Below are 5,865 nucleotides of genomic sequence, written 5' to 3'. Positions count from 1 at the left end.
GCAACTTTTGAAAAGTGACTCAAACGCTTAAAATGCACGAATTTTCCCTCTAAATGACACAAAACCGATTTTTCTCTGTCACACACTCAGTCACAACACACGTGCCTGGCTGCAAAAGTGCATTGTGAGTGACCTTGGCAGCAGGCGCTCAGCTCGTGCACAGGCAGCAGAAGGCCTGCTGCAATTTCGGCAAATTTCAAATCATTGTTGGCCGACTGCAGCAGCAGTAGTATGCGTTCGACGAGACAAACCCAATTAATATAGTTGGTCACAAATGTTTGATCTTGAACAGAACTTAAAACAAAAATCGACATGTCTCAATCAAAATTGTACAGCCAGAAGTACAGAAGAGTGGGAGTCTACCTGAATTTAAAGGGTGGTTGAAGTCAATAATTGGGGATGATTGTCGGGCCTACTGTGCATACTGCAAATCAGATATGCTTGCAAAAATGTATGACATCAAAAAACATTGCATATAAATAAATCAAAACCGTACAACCCCACAACACAGTCTACATTACCACAGTTGGTTAAGAAAGTGGATAACTGCAAGAGCGCAGAAGCTACTATGGCAATGGCCATTGCGGAGCATTGTTCGCTGCTAGCATGTGACCATTTAGGTATGGCTTGCAAAGCTGCCTTTTCAGATTCTGTGACAGCAACAAACTTCCAAGTGCACAGAAATTATTAGGCGAGTACTGGCTCCTTATTTTCTCCAAGGGGTATCATCAGATGTGGGGAGATGAGAAGTTCAGTCTCCTTTTGGATGAGTCCACTGATGTCAGTGTCTCGACATACCTGGGTGTGGTGATTCAGTATTTCAGTGCTAAAAAAAGAAACATTGTGTCCACATTTCTCGGGCTGGTTGAATTGGAGAGGGGCGATGCCAGATCAATAGCAAAGGCGGTAGTTGAGTTTCTTGAGAGCTTTAAAAAAGAAAATCTTCAGGGTATTGGAACTGATAATGTGTCCATGATGACTGGGGTGCACAACAGGGTGCACAAGATTTGAAAGGAAGAATGTGCATTGCCCAATTTGGTACTCATCCGCTGTGTGTGCCAGGCTTTACAATTGGTTGTCAGTGCAGCATCCAAAGAAACCATCCCTAGGAGTGTTGAGTACTTAATCAGGGAACCCATCCCTAGGAGTATTGAGTACTTAATCAGGGAACCCATCCCTAGGAGTGTTGAGTACTTAATCAGGGTCTGTTTACTTAATCAGGGAACCCATCCCTAGGAGTGTTGAGTATTTAATCAGGGAACCCATCCCTAGGAGTGTATCAGGGAAACCTACAACTGGTTTTCGATTTCCCCAAAATGGCGCGAGGCATACAAAGCAGTGGCATACAAAGCAGAAACCCCTGCAGACTACCAGTGTGTGCCACACGTTGGCTATCAATTGAGCCTGCGGTAACTCATATATTGAGCCAGTGGGAAGACCTGAAGCTCCACTTTGAGTTGACCAGGGACAGTGAGCGTTGCTACATGGCGGATGTGCTCCACGCCATGTACATGGACAAGACCAACTATGTCTACCTGACGTTCTGGAAATCAATCCTGTCCACGTACAAGTTGCAGTGAAGTCATTTGAGGGAGGAGCAAACAGATCCTGTCAAGCTTCTGGACAATCTGGTACACCTCTTAACATCAATTTGCAGCAGAGTAGTCAACCCTATGGCAAAAAAATGTATGTCCTGAAGGATGCCATTGATGGACATCTCAGTCCATCACCATACCTTCAGTACCTTTTAGAGAGCACGGTGTACCAACTCAGTCTTGAGCCAGAGGACAAAAAGGTCATTCAGAGACGGTACATCAACTACGTTGTTGCTTTAAGCAAGGAGCTGCAAGCAAGGCTCCCAGACAACCTAGAAGCTTTGTGAAACATGGCCTTGTTCAGTGTTATGGAAACGCTAAAGCACAATAAAGGCACCACTGAAATGATTAAAGTTGCTGAGCTACTGGGATACCAGCCCCAAACAAATGATCAAGAAACATCCATCTGTTTAGGTGTTTAACTGAAAATACAGTCGAGTTTTGGAGTGAAGTCAGTAACTACACGGAATCTTCCGGGTCAAATCCATTTGAAGAACTGTGCAAAGCGGCACTCGCTGCCCTCTCCTTGCCACACTGAAATGCGGAGGTTGAACGGCTGTTCAGTCAAATGAGTGTGGTCAAGTCAAAATTAAGAAATAGAATGTCACTGCACACTCTCAACTCCATACTCCTGGTGCAGTATGGACTGAAGCTGGCTGGTGATACCTGTTACCAGCATAAACTACCAGGTGAAGTTCAGCAGCAGTTTGGCACCACAGCAGCGTACAACTTTAAGGCCACTCCATCCTCTACTGCTGGTTCCAGCTCCGTGACAATGCAGTTGGACAGTGAAGATGAAGAGGATTTCCTTGCCAATCTATGATTCATCATATTTACAGTACGTATGCAAGGAGTGGGCTTTCTGGAACTGGCGGAGACACACTGCTGATGGTGGCAGTGTGCACTGCAGTGTGAGCGAGAACAGTGGCAATATCTGGAGGAAACCAGTAAACAGCTATCCAGCCAAGCAGCACCACAACCTGGAGAGAACTGGATGTCTAGCGCACACATCATTATTTGAGTTAAGTTGCTTGTTCAATAAGATAGCATATACAGTACCTTGTTATTAGCTTGTACCGATAATTGTTGATCAGTTAGGTAGCATGTTAACTAACTACCAATACACTGCTTAAAACTGTAATTGTTCAGAATGTGTACGTTTACTAGTTAAAAAGAAAATGTAAAACATTTAATTGTTCAATAATGTGTAACTGTTCAAAAAATCAATGTGTTGTGTTTAAAAATTACAAATATCGGATCATATAAAATGTGTTGGGTTTAAATTACTTTTACAAATAAAAATATGTGATAATAAACAAACAAATCTAAACTAACAAATGTCAAATCATATTTTTCGTCAAGATGGCCAGTCAATTTGAGTAACGTTATTGAGTATTCAGCGGGGGTGGCCTAGTGGTTAGAGCGTTGGATTAGTAACCGGAAAGTTGCAAGTTCAAACCCCTGAGATGACAAGGTCGTCTGTCCCTGAACAGGCAGTTCTTAGCTGACTTGCCTGGTTAAATAAAGGTAAAAAAATAAAAAAAATCTACGTAATGACGCAGCTTTACGTTGTTACGTAATGACCTCATCACGCAACTTCCAGCAACAAATTGACCTGCCGCTAGCAACTTCCCCTGAAAATTAGTTGGCGATACTACAGTTTAACTGACGCCAAGCCCAGAAAGACAATTTCCATAGACACCCCAATGGAGAAGTCCATACTATTTTTTCCTAAAAACAGTTCCTCTGTTCATTGTGTTAGAGGATAATACATGACCTATCATGTTAAACAGTCCCTCTGTTTGTGTTAGAGAATGACACATTACCTATCATGTTAAACAGTCATTGTGTTCATTGTGTTAGAGAATGATACCAATCATGTTGCTTGCTATCTTTGGTCCACTGCCCCCAGGCTAGCAGTACTTCCCGTGCCCCTCTCCTCTCTATCTCTGTACACACAGCATAGTGACTGCTCTGGATGTGTGTCCTCTCCCTCCACTGAAACAAACACACACTGGCTACTGACTGTTGGGAAAGTACGACACAGAGGAATGAGGCCCATTAGGTCATTTTCCTTTCGACCCAGGAAGATGTCACTGTGTTGATGTTCTTTCAGTTTCTGCTAAATGTGTCCAGACGTAACCCCTAAACCGTGCCTATCCAGTGTGCAGTCGTGTAGAACTGAAAGATTTGGATGAGTATGGTAGTACTGGAACTAATTTACCTCTGAGAGGCTTGGTGTGGCTAAGTATATATTTTTTCCTCCATAGAAATAGAATGACAATCATTGATAATAACTTATAGAATGATATTAATCATCTAATTCAGTGTTTTTTCTGCGACCTATTTGGGCTAAAGGGGTCAAATAAAACTTTAGGATTGTGTCCAGGCTAGGGGGAACTGTGTGTAATGGGAAGGGATGCTGCACCTGCCATTATTGTCCCTCTGTTGAGGTGTTTGAGCGCTATGCGCCCTCTAGTGGCCGTTCTCCAGTGGTACATGGTGACAGCGGTGAGTTTAAGTGTCTGGTTCAGTCTCAAAAAAGAAAAAATAAATAAATCTATTCACATTTTATTTGTCACATGCTCCGAAACAACAGGTGTAGCAGACCTTACAGTGAAATGCTTACTTACTACAAGCCCTTAACCAACAATGCAGTTAAGAAAAATAAGTTAAGAAAGTATTTACTAAAATAAACTGAAGTTAAAATGATAAATAATTAAAGAGCAACAATAAAACAACAGTAGCGAGGCTATATACAGGGGGTACCGGTACAGAGTCAATCTACGGGGCCACAGGTTAGTCGAGGTAATTGAGGTAATATGTACATGTAGGTAGAATACATCTCTGCTCCAGGACCTCCTGTCTGTTTCAAGCCCAGTCCAGCTCGCTCTTCCAGTGGGTAAAACACAGGGCCATCAGCCTCATGGCTCTGCCAAGCTGGAAACGGACACCACTGTGCCTACTTGCCAAGCTGTGCCAGGGCAGGGCCGACGTAGGCTTTCTAGCTCTGGAAAACCCAGCATGGGAGAAAGAGAAGTGAAATGGTGAGAATGAATCTTAAATGTTGCACAGAATTACTTGTCCAATCCACTCAAAAGTTATTTTTGGAGGAATGTCCCATGTTATACAGTAGTATATACAGTAGTTCTGGAGGTCTGAGTTTTAACATTTGAGTCATTTAGCAGACACTTATCCAGAGCAACTTACAGTAGTGATTGCATACAAGTTCATATTATGATTTTTTTCATACTTGGGAATCGAATCCACTACCCTGGATTTGCAAGCACCCCGCTCTACCAACTGAGCTAAATTTAAATCAAGTAGAAAACGGAGACAGATATTGGTATGCATGGCACACTGATTTATCATCGTGGGGCAAATGTTCATATTCATGGGAAAATTATTAGTTACCTTTTCTCTTTATACACAGTTACAGTCTAACACACACACACACACACACACACACACACACACACACACACACACACACACACACACACACACACACACACACACACACACACACACACACACAGAGTCTGGTTGTGAGTTTTTTCCAAACTTGAAGCAGATTTTCTAATTTACTAATAAGTACAACACACAAAACCACACAGTAACTTTTTCACCAAACCTAATCAGTGTTTCATCTACCTTTCATATTAAGTAATTGCCTTTTCACAATACGTTTCATATGACTCTCTTCTCATTTGTTTAAATTACAATTGACCACCATTTAATCCAAATGCGCTCAATGGTTAAACACTTAGCCATTTGGTTAACCTAGAGATTTTAAACTGGTTTGTCTACTATATATGGATTTGGAGAACTACAGAAAGAAAATATGTTTGTAAAGTATAACCCTACATAGTAACTGCTCCTTATTGTTAATTGATTTCAGTTGTAACCACAATTGGTCACCATATAAAAGGATGTGTGTGAACACTTGCAATTTCTTTCAACATGGAGCAGGATAGACAGCAACAGAGACGGCAGGGAACTGTGGGCCATCGACGTTGACCATGTGGTAAACAGAGCCTTCCAGATTAGTTCACCCCAGTCTGAACATATCAACTGTCAATTCAATCATGAGAACACCCCTCCCCCCAAAAGGTATGTTTTACCATTACATTTACTGTAAATGACATATCGCAATGCATGTAAAGTCACAAAACATGTTACAGTATGATCTATTGATGGTATACTCTGTTCTACCTTCAGATTGGACAGAAGACCCCATGGTGGTGGCCGTGTGCAGACCGACCAGCAG

This window comes from Oncorhynchus mykiss, chromosome 9 (genome assembly GCF_013265735.2).
Source record: "Oncorhynchus mykiss isolate Arlee chromosome 9, USDA_OmykA_1.1, whole genome shotgun sequence".
In the NCBI taxonomy this organism is placed as follows: domain Eukaryota; kingdom Metazoa; phylum Chordata; class Actinopteri; order Salmoniformes; family Salmonidae; genus Oncorhynchus; species Oncorhynchus mykiss.
The sequence above is the reverse complement of the archived record's forward strand: the minus strand, read 5'-3'. Positions refer to the sequence as shown.